The 15,086-nt window shown below is 32.5% G+C and overlaps 1 long non-coding RNA gene across 1 annotated transcript in view; it reads left to right on the plus strand.

The window, feature by feature from the left end:
- Positions 1-15,086, plus strand: part of LOC143222500 (uncharacterized) — a 128,217-nt gene that overhangs the window by 51,740 nt on the left and 61,391 nt on the right. The gene's annotated exons all lie outside the window — the stretch shown is intronic.

Below are 15,086 nucleotides of genomic sequence, written 5' to 3' on the forward strand. Positions count from 1 at the left end.
TATTTTACTAAACTACCCTGTTTTAAATAACAAAAATATTCGTGATGATGAGAAACCCAGTTGAAGTAAAAATGTATTCTCACGACGGCTGTAACCTGAGAAGTTCGAAACGTTTTTCTGTACTTTATTTTAATGAAAGTGCAAATACCCATACAAGCCGTCTTTAGAATATTAAAAAAAATATCCGTTTACCACTGTGGTTCTTGTTAGCGAGTGACTTCATAAAAAATATATACATAGGAAATTTTACATGTTACAGATGACTTCATGACTTATGGTTTAAAATGAAGACCGGAAAAAATTACGGGTTTAAAAGTATTAGATTTAACACACACACAAACAAACAAAACGAAGAAGCAGAGAAATATATCATACCATAGCAACCTTATATAATAAATCACCACAATATTTATATATATACACATATAGAACTCTTACACAACGGACAACATTAAATAGCTCTCGTATTTGTAATCTGTAATTATTGTAAAGCTATTAACGCTGTCTGCCGTTATCCCTAACTTTGAACTACTGACCAGTAATGCCAGTCAGTATCACTCTGCCATGCTATGGAACTGACTCTCGCTCTTGTAACACACACACACATCTTGAAAGGATAGCACGGCTCGCCAACTCCGAAAAAGAAAGCTCTTATTCAAAGCCAACCAGCCCATTAAAGTGTCTTCACCACTCGCTTTCAAGACATATAGCGCCACGCATAGTGTTTTCTTGTTTGATTTCCTTGTAGATGTTTTATGTTATCTCGTGTAGCTTTGTGTGAAATTCAAAAGAAACCAAACCAGGTATTTCATTTTGCTTCCCGCAATGTCTCTAAAATACGGGAACTATATATGTAGATAATTTTAAATTAGTTGGTAACGGCAACACGTTTCAGCTTATTTTGTTATTACTGCTTATTTCTGCTTAAATTATGAATGTTCAGTGGGAACTGATACACCTATGTAATTATTCTCAGTGGGAACTGACGTACCTATGTAATTATTCTCAGAAGGAACTGATGCACCTATGTAATTATTCTCAGTGGGAACTGATGCACCCATGTAATTATTCTCTGTGGGAACTGATGCACCCATGTAATAATTCTCAGTGGGAACTGATGCACCCATGTAATTATTCTCAGTGGGATCTGATGCACCCATGTAATTATTCTCAGTGGGAACTGATGCACCTATGTAATTATTCTCAGTGGGAACTGATGCATCTATGTAATTAATCTCAGTGGGAACTGATAAACATATGTAAGTATTCTCAGTGGTAACTGATGCAGCTATGTAATTATTCCCAGTGGGAACTGATGCACCTATGTAATTATTCTCAGTGGGATCTGATGCACCCATGTAATTATTCTGAGTGGGAACTGATGCACCCATGTAATAATTCTCAGTGGGAACTGATGCACCCATGTAATTATTCTCAAAGGGAACTGATGCACCCATGTAATTATTCTCAGTGAGAACTGATGCACCCATGTAATTATTCTCAGTGGTATCTGATGCACCCATGTAATTATTCTCAGTGGGAACTGATGCATCTATGTAATTATTCTCAGTGGGAACTGATGCACTTATGTAATTATTCTCAGTGGGAACTGATGCACCCATGTAATTATTCTCAGTGGGAACTGATGCACCTTTTAATTATTCTCAGTGGGATCTGATGCACCCATGTAATTATTCTTAGTGGGAACTGATGCACCCATGTAATTATTCTCAGTTGGAACTGATGCATCCATGTAATTATTCTCAGTGGGAACTGATGCACTTATGTAATTATTCTCAGTGGTTTCTGATGCACCCATGTAATTATTCTCAGTGGGAACTGATGCACTTATGTAATTATTCTCAGTGGGAACTGATGCACCCATGTAATTATTCTCAGTGGTATCTGATGCACCCATGTAATTATTCTCAGTGGGAACTGATGCACCCATGTAACTATTCTCAGTGGGAACTGATGCACCCATGTAACTATTCTCAGTGGGAACTGATGCACTTATGTAATTATTCTCAGTGGGAACTGATGCACTTATGTAATTATTCTCAGTGGGAACTGATGCACCCATGTAATTATTCTCAGTGGTATCTGATGCACCCATGTAATTATTCTCAGTGGGAACTGATGCACCCATGTAATTATTCTCAGTGGGAACTGATGCACTTATGTAATTATTCTCAGTGGGAACTGATGCACCCATGTAATTATTCTCAGTGAGAACTGATGCACCCATGTAATTATTCTCAGTGGTTTCTGATGCACCCATGTAATTATTCTCAGTGGAAACTGATGCACCTATGTAATTATTCTCAGTGGGATCTGATGCACCCATGTAATTATTCTGAGTGGGAACTGATGCACCCATGTAATAATTCTCAGTGGGAACTGATGCACCCATGTAATTATTCTCAAGGGGAACTGATGCACCCATGTAATTATTCTCAGTGAGAACTGATGCACCCATGTAATTATTCTCAGTGGTATCTGATGCACCCATGTAATTATTCTCAGTGGGAACTGATGCATCTATGTAATTATTCTCAGTGGGAACTGATGCACTTATGTAATTATTCTCAGTGGGAACTGATGCACCCATGTAATTATTCTCAGTGGGAACTGATGCACCTTTTTAATTATTCTCAGTGGGATCTGATGCACCCATGTAATTATTCTTAGTGGGAACTGATGCACCCATGTAATTATTCTCAGTTGGAACTGATGCATCCATGTAATTATTCTCAGTGGGAACTGATGCACTTATGTAATTATTCTCAGTGGTTTCTGATGCACCCATGTAATTATTCTCAGTGGGAACTGATGCACTTATGTAATTATTCTCAGTGGGAACTGATGCACCCATGTAATTATTCTCAGTGGTATCTGATGCACCCATGTAATTATTCTCAGTGGGAACTGATGCACCCATGTAACTATTCTCAGTGGGAACTGATGCACCCATGTAACTATTCTCAGTGGGAACTGATGCACTTATGTAATTATTCTCAGTGGGAACTGATGCACTTATGTAATTATTCTCAGTGGAACTGATGCACCCATGTAATTATTCTCAGTGGTATCTGATGCACCCATGTAATTATTCTCAGTGGGAACTGATGCACCCATGTAATTATTCTCAGTGGGAACTGATGCACTTATGTAATTATTCTCAGTGGGAACTGATGCACCCATGTAATTATTCTCAGTGAGAACTGATGCACCCATGTAATTATTCTCAGTGGTTTCTGATGCACCCATGTAATTATTCTCAGTGGAAACTGATGCACCTATGTAATTATTCTCAGTGGGATCTGATGCACCCATGTAATTATTCTGAGTGGTAACTGATGCACCCATGTAATAATTCTCAGTGGGAACTGATGCACCCATGTAATTATTCTCAGAGGGAACTGATGCACCTTTTAATTATTGTCAGTGGGATCTGATGCACCCATGGAATTATTCTCAGTGGGAACTGATGCATCCATGTAATAATTCTCAGTGGGAACTGATGAACCCATGGAATTATTCTCAGTGGCAACTGATGCACCCATGTAATTATTTTCAGTGGTATCTGATGCATCCATGCAATTATTCTCAGAGGGAACTGATGCACCTTTTAATTATTGTCAGTGGGATCTGATGCACCCATGTAATTATTTTCAGTGGTATCTGATGCACCCATGTAATTATTCTCAGTGGGAACTGATGCACCTGTGTAATTATTCTCAGTGGAAACTGATGCATCTATGTAATTATTCTCAGTGGGAACTGATGCACCCATGTAATTATTCTCAGTGGGATCTGATGCACCCATGTAATTATTCTAACCGCTTTATCAGTTTGTAGATAGTCCACCTTTTTTTTTGCTGTAACTGGAACAGAGAGACTTCATTTGAAGTTGGTGATAACAATTTCATGTTTTCATGACGACAAGAACAATGTTTTTTTATGCGATTGCAATTAACTAGAATATAAATACTGATCTAAGATAGGCGCTTATCAGTGCTAACAAAACGTCTATGTGAAACTGACGGAAACCTCACGTTTGTTCCAAATATGGAACTTTTATTGAATATCTGGAATATCTTAGAGAATAAATGTATAGTTTATTTTAAAAATTAAATCAGATACCAGAAACCACCTGCAGCAAAATATCGGTGATGGAACCAGTTTGTGAGCATTACTCAAAACATGTAATAGTTATACTGAGTGTAAACACATCAGACTGAAAAGGTTTCGAATAATGTCTATCATTAGTAACTGATGTATTTACATCAGACTAATTAAGCTTACAATAATATCTATCATTAGTAACTGATGTATTTACATCAAACTAATTAAGCTTACAATAATATATATCAATAGTAACTGATATTAATACACCAGTCTAAAAAAGTCTAAAATGTTATTTATCAATAATACTTGATGTAAATACATCAGACTAATGAAGTCTACAATGATATTTGTCAATAGTAACTGATGTAATTACATCAGAGTAATTTTTTCTACAATGATATGTGTCAATAGTAACTGATATAAATACATCAGACTAATTAATTCTAGAATGATATCTTTCAATCGTAACTGATGTAATTACATCAGACTAATGAAGTCTACAATGATATCTATCAGTATTAACGGATGAGGTATGACAGTTACTTGTGAGGCAATCTTCTGGAATATTCAGGTTTCTCTGATGCTTTTATCTGAGATTATAGTTGCTATTTCCAAATGGAATACTAATTACTACAATATCTGGTCCAAATAATAGGCTTGTTACAAGTTAGCATTACGTGGAGTCTCTTCGATGTTAATGGAACCGATTCATTACCTTGAGGAAATACTCAGTTTTCACAAATCCACACATTTTTAGCATATATTTAATGAACTTACGATTAAACTGCGACTCGGGGGAATATAGTTAATGTTAACTTCTATACAAAGTTAATGAAACTGCTTTTTATTATAGTCAGGAAATGCCCAGAAAAAAATAGAATTTCAATTTAAGCGTAATGTTATTACGTTTGAATCTGTCGAAATGTTCGTCGTGTAAACACACACATAAAAATTGTATACATGCAGAGATACACAATGGCCATATTTTAAAGGTTTGTAGCTTAATCCTTGAAAACGACAAAAACGAACAAATATACTCAAAGAATACAAAACTGTTATTTTAAAGTCTAAAATTAAAGTTTAGAGAAAATAGAATGGCGGAAGTTATAAGTATATATACTTAATTAAAAAGAAACAGGGTAATACGGGAAGTGAATTCACTAAAAAATCAACAGAAAACTCACTGTCTAAAAAGATATATTTTTGTTATGTTATTAAGGAAAAAACAATAGTATACCTCTCGTAACCACATTGATAAATTTAATTTTATGTGTTTTACGCAATACTGCACTTATAACTCTCAGTTATCTTTTGTGTATTTTACACAGTACTGCACTTGACAACGCCTTTGTAACTCTCAGTTATCTTCTGTGTATTTCACGCAGTGCTGCCTTTGACAACATCTTTATAATTCTCAGTTATTTTCGATTTATTTCACACAATGCTGGACTAAACACCATCTCTATAACTCTCAAAATTTTCTGTATGTTTCATACATCGATGTGAAATCCAACGTAACGAGAAAATGCAAATGCGTTTTTCAAAATATCAAACAATTACTTGAAATCGTATGAGTTGTGAAAAAATTTCAATTGCAATCATTTTGTATAATACCTAATTGGATTATAATTTATGTACAACTATAAAATAAATTTTAAAAAACAAAACCTATTGAGCATTTAGTTTCCTCTGTTGAAGTGTTAGATTTTTATCAAATCTATATATTACTTTGTTTTGAAATCTTCTTTTTCCATCAATATATATTCTCCTAGATATGCTTTCATGGCATAACAAGTGTGCTTAGTTGTAAAAACATCATAACAGGGAAAGAGTCATCCTATAGTTAATAACTTATCTCTACATAAATAAGTAAACTTTAAAGAACATTGATAGATTTATATTATGATTATAATATTCATATTGTATCGTAGAGACTAAAATTCAATATTTATTGGTGATTAAAAACAGCTTATGATTTCTTCGACTTATTGATTCAACTGTTTGAATGTTCTTTGTTGTTTTAATATTTAACCTCATATACGGTTCTCACTCAGCTTTTAAGTTAGTGTTTTGTAATAACCAGCTTTCTATTCTAGTATTGTCATATATTTTTAATACGTTCCTGCTGTTTAGGCTGGACAACTGAATTACTTATTACTGTCATTTTTTTTTATCTTTGACTATATATATATCTTATCCTGTGCCACAAACCTCCTCTGTTTCATCTGTTACCTAGCCCACTAACGCGCGTTGTAGAATAGTCTTGTTTGCAAGTAATAGAAGAACAAACTCTGTTGATTATGAACTCACTCTTACTTCCTATCAGCTGGATTCTAGTAGATGTGGGGGTTACTTCAGAGCCTGAATAATATGACGTATTATCCTGCGACAAAGGAATCACATACCAGTTAAGTCCACTAGTCATCGACCAAAGAAAAGAAATAGAATGAGGGTGCTTCCAGACAATCCGCTAATGTTGTATATTTATGTCTATTCAATACATTTGACTCCTTGGAAGTTGTGTCTCTCACCAAAATTATTTATCATTCGAATAATGTTCTTCATAATCTATACTGTCTTTTTTTCTTGATTTGAACATTACATCTCTCATACAATTTACATTAAAATTTATGTTTACATTCGTATAGTAAGTCACTTTGAGGTAGTTATTTGAAGAACTTGGGATGTGTTCGATAACGGTTTTATTCCGATTCAAGAATCATTGAGTTTTTACGTCATTTACTGAGAGACTACTCAAAGTTCGTGTTAGACCTTTTATAGTAAAATGTTAATTTTCTGCCTCTTTATTTCGGTGAAAAATCTAAGAACGTTTGTTGTAAGAGCCACGAACCTGAATGATCAAACTAGTTTCTTGTATTTGTATTTGTTAATATTGTTGATAAATTGTAGACGAAATTCTGAATACAATAAAGTAGATATAAAAGGCTATTTTAGTCATAATTCCTTGCCTGTTTTTAGCTTTTCTGTAAATTATCTGTATGTTACACACTCTGGCTTACTTGGTTCTTTGAAAATAAACTCCGAGCTACACAATGAGCTATTTGTGCTCTGCCTACAACGGGTATAGAAACCCAGTTTCTAACATTGTAAATCCGAAGACGTAACGCTATGCCACTGGGGGCGTTACATTATCTTTGTTGCTGCATAATTATGAGAGATTTTGGTTTTGTTTGTTTGGAATTAAGGACAGAGCTACACAATAGACTATCCGTGTTCTGCCCACTACGGGTATCTAAACCTGTTTTCTAACAGTGTGACTCATGATAAGAAAGAAACTGCAATGTAAAACTTTCAATAATTGTTCTTGTGTCTTACTTAAAATAATAATAAATACTAAATGTAGAAATAAAACTAAAATACAGAGTTTAAAATTTTGTTGTTTCAAATATAAACATATTGACATAAGTATCCAATAATATACATAGATCAATTCAAAATAATTATATGATCGCAAGAAGTAAGTTTTCTGTGTTTTGTTTTAGTGCAAAACTACATAATGAACATTCATCACACTGTAAAGATGCCAGACAGGAGGACATAAAAACGTAACAATCACAAACTAAATATCTTTGAATCAGGTAACACTAATATTTCATAACAGATGAAAATTATTTTGTATTTTATATTTATTAGTTACTTCCTCGTATATAATTGGAGAACCGTATTGTTAGGCTTAAAACACGCTAGAAACTGGTTTCGTTACCCGTGATGGGATGAGATACAGATAATCCATTGTGTAGCTCTGTGCTTAACAAAAAACAAACCAGTTGAAAAGAACCGACTTAAAGGCAGAAAGCTGACAAATCGTTGAAAACTAATAGGCTTAAAAATTGTTACTAAAATAAAGTTAACTGTAGATGTTTTTCTTACATCAATCAATCAATCAAAAGGAATGTGTAAATAACAATTAAGTTGATTTTATAACTTCTCATCCTCTTAGGTACCAATAATTCACCAGTCTTCAGCGTTTGCAGAGTAGCTGTTAACGGGTTCCACTGCATACACACATAACGTTTCAAACATCCTATTGTCTCTGGTCTTCTAGCTCAACTGGTTCTAATGTTGAAGAAAAAGTCGTTTTCGCAACATCTTGTCAATGAACAAAAGATAAATATTGTTTTTACACACCTCTATTTGTGAGCTATGATGAACAAATTCAAAGAAACTTTTAAAACAAACCAAAAAACAGCTGTAATGTACCTGATTTAAAAGTAATTTTAAACTACTTCATTAAACAAGTTATATTGATAAAACATTTACTATTTAAACCACTCGTTAAAGATGTTATATTCATAAAACATTCACTATATAAACGACTTTATTACGGGTTTTAAATTAGCAACACATTTAAACCACTTTAGCACAGATATTAACACATTTACCATTCAAACTACTTCAGCACAGATGTTAACACATTTAGTGCTTAAATCACCTTAGTACAGATGTTAACACGTTTACCATTTAAACCACTTTAGCACAGATGTTAACACATTTACCACTTAAAGCACTTTAGTAAAGATGTTAAAACATTTACCACTTAAAGCACTTTAGTACAGATGTTAACACATTTACCACTTAAAGCACTTTAGAGCAGAAGTTAACACATTTACTACTTAAAGCTCATTAGTACAGATGTTAACACAATTATCATTTAAACCACTATAGCCCAGATGTTAACACATTTACCACTTAAAGCACTTTAGCGCAGATGTTAACATATTTACCACTTAAACCACATTAGCACAGATGTTAACACATTTACCACTTAAAGCACTTTAGCGCAGATGTTAACATATTTACCACTTAAAGCACTTTAGAGCAGAAGTTAACACATTTACTACTTAAAGCTCATTAGTACAGATGTTAACACAATTATCATTTAAACCACTATAGCACAGATGTTAACACATTTACTACTTAAACCACATTAGCACAGATGTTAAAACATTTACTACTTAAAGCACTTTAGTACAGATGTTAACACATTTACTACTTACAGTACTTTAGCACAGATGTTAAAACATTTACCACTTAAAGCACTTTAGTACAGATGTTAAAACATTTACCACTTAAAGCACTTTAGTAGAGGTGTTACACAATTACCATTTAAACCACTTTAGAACAGATGTTAACATATTTACCACTTAAAGCACTTTGGTACAGATGTTATAACATTTACCACTTAAAGCACTTTAGTAGAGATGTTAACAAAATTACCATTTTAACCACTTTAGCACAGATGTTAACACATTTACCACATAAATCACATTAGTACATATGTTAAAACATTTACCACTTAAAGCACTTTAGTAGAGATGTTAACATAATTACCATTTAAACCACTTTAGCACAGATGTTAACACATTTACCACATAAATCACATTAGTACATATGTTAAAACATTTACCACTTAAAGCACTTTACTACAGATGTTAACACGATTACCACTTAAAGCACATTAGCACAGATGTTAACATATTTACCACTTAAAACACTTTACTACAGGAGTTAACACATTTACCACTTAAAGCACTTTAGCATATATGTTAAAACATTTACCACTTAAAGCACTTTAATGGAGATGTTAAAAGATTTACCACTTAAAGCACTTTAATGGAGATGTTAACACATTTATCACTTAAAGCACTTAAGTACAGATGCTAACTCATTTACTATTTAAATCACTTTAGCACAGATGTTAACACATTTACCATTCAAACTACTTTAGTACAGATGTTGACACATTTACCACTTAAATCACTTTAGTACAGATGGTAAAACGTTTACCATTAAAACCACTTTATCACAGATGTTAAAACGATTACCACTTAAAGCACATTAGGACAGATGTTAATACATTTAGCACTTAAATCACCTTAGTACAAATGTTAATACAATTACCATTTAAAGGACTTCAGTACGGATCTTAACACATTTACTATTCACACTAGTTTAGCACAGATGTTAACACATTTACCACTTAAATCACTTTAGTACAGAAGTCAAAACATTTACCACTTAAAGCACTTTAGTAGAGATGTTAAATAATTACCATTTAAACCACTTTAGCACAGATGCTAGCACATTTACCACTTAAAGCACTTTAGTACAGATGTTAAAACATTTACCACTTAAAGCACTTTAGTAGAGATCTTAACACAATTACCATTTAAACCACTTTAGCACAGATAATAACACATTTAAAATTTAAAGCACTTCAGCACAGATATTAACACATTTAATATTTAAAGGACTTCAGTACGGATCTTAACACATTTACTATTCACACTAGTTTAGCACAGACGTTAACACATTTACCACTTAAATCACTTTAGTACAGATGTTAACACATTTAGCGCTTAAATCACCTTAGTACAGATGTTAACATGTTTACCATTTAAACCACTTTAGCACAGATGTTAACACATTAATCACTTAAAGCATTAGTAAAGATGTTAAAAGATTTACCACTTAAAGCACTTTAGAGCAGAAGTTAACACATTTACTACTTAAAGCTCATTAGCACAGACGTTAACACAATTATCATTTAAACAACTTTAGCACAGACGTTAACACATTTACCATTCAAACTACTTTAGCACAGATGTTAACACATTTACCACTTAAATCACCTTAGTACCGATGTTAACATGTTTACCATTTAAACCAATTTAGCACAGATGTTAACACATTAATCACTTAAAGCATTAGTAAAGATGTTAAAGATTTACCACTTAAAGCACTTTAGAGCAGAAGTTAACACATTTACTACTTAAAGCTCATTAGCACAGACGTTAACACAATTATCATTTAAACAACTTTAGCACAGACGTTAACACATTTACCATTCAAACTACTTTAGCACAGATGTTAACACATTTACCACTTAAATCACCTTAGTACCGATGTTAACATGTTTACCATTTAAACCAATTTAGCACAGATGTTAACACATTAATCACTTAAAGCATTAGTAAAGATGTTAAAAGATTTACCACTTAAAGCACTTTAGAGCAGAAGTTAACACATTTACTACTTAAAGCTCATTAGCACAGACGTTAACACAATTATCATTTAAACAACTTTAGCACAGACGTTAACACATTTACCATTCAAACTACTTTAGCACAGATGTTAACACATTTACCACTTAAATCACCTTAGTACCGATGTTAAAACATTTACTACTTGAAACACTTTAGTACAGTTGTTAATACGATTACCACTTAAAGCACTTTAGTAGAGATGTTAACACGTTTACCATTTAAACCTCTTTAACACAGTTGTTAACACATTTACAACTTAAAGGCCATTAGTAAAGATGTTAAAACATTTACCACTTAGAGCACTTTAGTAGAGATGTTAACACAATTACCATTTAAACCACCTTAGCACAGATGTTAACACATTTAATACTTAAGCCACCTTAGCACAGATGTTAACACATTTAATACTTAAGCCACCTTAGCACAGATGTTAAAACATTTACTACTTAAAGCACTTTAGTACAGATGTTAACACAATTGTCATTTGAACCACCTTAGCACAGATGTTAACACATTTAATACTTAAGCCACCTTAGCACAGATGTTAAAACATTTTCTACTTAAAACACTTTAGTACAGATGTTAACACATTTACCACTTAAAGCACTTTAGCACAGATGGTAAGACATTGACTTCTTAAAGCACTTTTGTACAGTTGCTAAAACATTTACCACTTAAAGCATTTTAGTAGAGATGTTAACACAATTACCATTTAAACCACTGTAGCATAGATGTTAACACGTTTACCACTTAAAGCATTTGAGTGCAGATGTTAAACTTGTTGCAATAAATTGTTGTTCACAGAAGCAAAGTCAAGATATGTTGAACACTATTGTACAAAGAAGAAAAGTTACAATATTTTAAAGACTATTGTACTCAGGAAAATGTGAAGATAATTTAAACACTATTGTATACTGGAGAAAAATTACAATGTAACAAACATTGTTGTACACGCGAGAAAATTCATTGAATGTAAAGAAGTTTATCTGGTTGACAGATTGTATCCACAAGTGTTAAATAATCTGGGCTTTAAAACAAGTTTTTACTATACGAAGTTTATGTAAACGAGTTATGTTTATAACCAGTTTTTAAAATGAAAAATGGATTTAAAATAGGTCTTTTTAAAACCAGTTTCTAAAATCATAAATGTATTTCGGTCTAAAAGCAAACAATTATTCGTCATATTAAATTCCACCATTAAGCAGTTGTTAACTCTTATGAAGACGTGCGTAAGAACGAATAGGTCTTGTATCACTTAGCGCGACCTGATAGAATGCCGCGTAGTTGTTACAATTGACATTTGTGTGATAATCAGTAGAAATGAAAGTGAAAATCAGCTACAAAGTGGTGGAAATCTAGTGATTTCAAGTCAGAAGCCGATTTGAAACCAATAGATATTGATTTATGAATGACAAAACTAAAGTAATTAAAACCGAATATATACAGCATGAAAATCTCTTCAATAAACCCCTTATATGACTTGTAAAAGTACTGAAGTTGTTATATTTCACAAAATATGTCATATACTTCACCACAAAACAGTTAAAATGTGTAGAAATAGAAACCTGTTTTCATTGACCGTAACATGTGATAACTTCCAAGTAATGTTTGTTTGAATTTTCTAATATATTCCATTAACTGCCCTTTTCGTTCTTATAGCCTTCCACAAGTGAAACACAAATAGACATTGTGTAATTAAGTTAAATTTCTTTCTTTATAAAAACAATTACAATATATTTGTGAAATATGCTTTGTTTTTATTCTTTAATATTGTCATTAAACGTTTAAGCACTTTTGAGTAACTTCAAAGATATACTTCCTATTAAGATGCAACTTCACAAGATACTCTTACATTTTTACGAACAATTTCACAAGATATAATTGCACTCTTGAGGAACTTCACAAGATATTCTTTAGTTTTTATGAGGAGCTTCACAAGATACTCTAATATTTCTGCGAACTATTTTACAAGGCATACCTGCATTTTTACAAGTAACTTCACACGATATACTTGATTGTTTTATGAGAAGCTTTACAAGATATACTTGGTTGTTTTATGAGAAGCTTTACAAGATATACTTGGTTGTTTTATGAGAAGCTTCACAAGATATACTTGGTTGTTTTATGAGAAGCTTCACAAGATATACTTGATTGTTTTATGAGAAGCTTCACAAGATATACTTGATTGTTTTATGAGAAGCTTCACAAGATATACTTGGTTGTTTTATGAGAAGCTTCACAAGATATACTTGATTGTTTTATGAGAAGCTTCACAAGATATACTTGATTGTTTTATGAGAAGCTTCACAAGATATACTTGGTTGTTTTATGAGAAGCTTCACAAGATATACTTGATTGTTTTATGAGAAGCTTCACAAGATATACTTGGTTGTTTTATGAGAAGCTTCACAAGATATACTTGATTGTTTTATGAGAAGCTTCACAAGATATACTTGGTTGTTTTATGAGAAGCTTCACAAGATACACTTGATTGTTTTATGAGAAGCTTCACAAGATATACTTGGTTGTTTTATGAGAGCTTCACAAGATATACTTGATTGTTTTATGAGAGCTTCACGAGATATACTTGATTGTTTTATGAGAAGCTTCACAAGATATACTTGGTTGTTTTATGAGAAGCTTCACAAGATATACTTGATTGTTTTATGAGAAGCTTCACAAGATATACTTGGTTGTTTTATGAGAAGCTTCACAAGATATACTTGATTGTTTTATGAGAAGCTTCACAAGATATACTTGGTTGTTTTATGAGAAGCTTCACAACATATACTTGTCCTTCTTACACCTGCGTTTATTTAATTATTTCACATTAAAAGCTTATAAATCCCTCCAGCAGCAAACCTGCAGGTATACATCTTAAAAAACCGAGTTTCGATACCCGTGATAGGCACAGCACAGGCAGTCCATTGTGTATCTTTATGTATAACAGCACACTAATCAAACTATTCTTATAAAAACTTATGAATAACTTCGTAAGACATAGCTATTTGCTTTTCTCCTTTAATAGCCCCCAGTGTTCCAGCAGTAAGCTTGATGGCCTATAATGCAAAAAACCGAGTTTGATACTCTCGGTGGACGCAGCACAGATAACCTATTCTGCAGCTTTATACTTAACAATAAACATTTTTTTAATATGGTCATCAGCAGTTTGTAAACACGTTTGTGCAACTTTAAGATATTAGTGATACGTTATTTGTCGAAGGAAGATAAATAAGTTGTCAGTTTATAGATGTAGTCATTTCAAGTTCTTCGTTTTTATGTAGATCATTAAGAAAAATAAAAAAAGTTCAAATGACGTGTTTCCTGTTGTAATAAAATCTAAGTTGTACCATTTTCGTTCTAACAGCTTCATTCTGTATAATTGAAACAATAACGTTAGTAGATATTGTTTGTTCGTAAATTTAACAGGAAATCAATACAAACATAAAACGAAACAAAACAAAAAATGCCAAAATGAATCACAAGAAGTTGAATTGCATTGTGGGTAAAGCCCAGAAGAAAGTGAAACTTAAGGAAATGAAACTGTGCCAAAATTCAACGATGCATTTTCTTTGCCGTTTTAAGACTATGCTAGCGAATTTAAACGTCTCTTCAGCCGTAACTTCATGAATGCAGAAAACAGTTTGTTTTTGTATTCCTTGGAATCTGTGTTTGTGTTCTTTAAAAGCGACAATTTTTATGGCCAACTTCTTTCACCGCATGCTCCAGTTAAACTAGAAGTATATATGTTTTATTATATTGTTATTATATTATTATTTAATACTGAGAGGTTAATGGTAATTTCAAATGATGCCCAATAATCACACTATCTCATTGTCGTTAATATGATAACAAAATTATAATATATATACATACTTCCCTATTGTT

Source organism: Tachypleus tridentatus, chromosome 8 (genome assembly GCF_004210375.1).
Source record: "Tachypleus tridentatus isolate NWPU-2018 chromosome 8, ASM421037v1, whole genome shotgun sequence".
Lineage (NCBI taxonomy): Eukaryota > Metazoa > Arthropoda > Merostomata > Xiphosura > Limulidae > Tachypleus > Tachypleus tridentatus.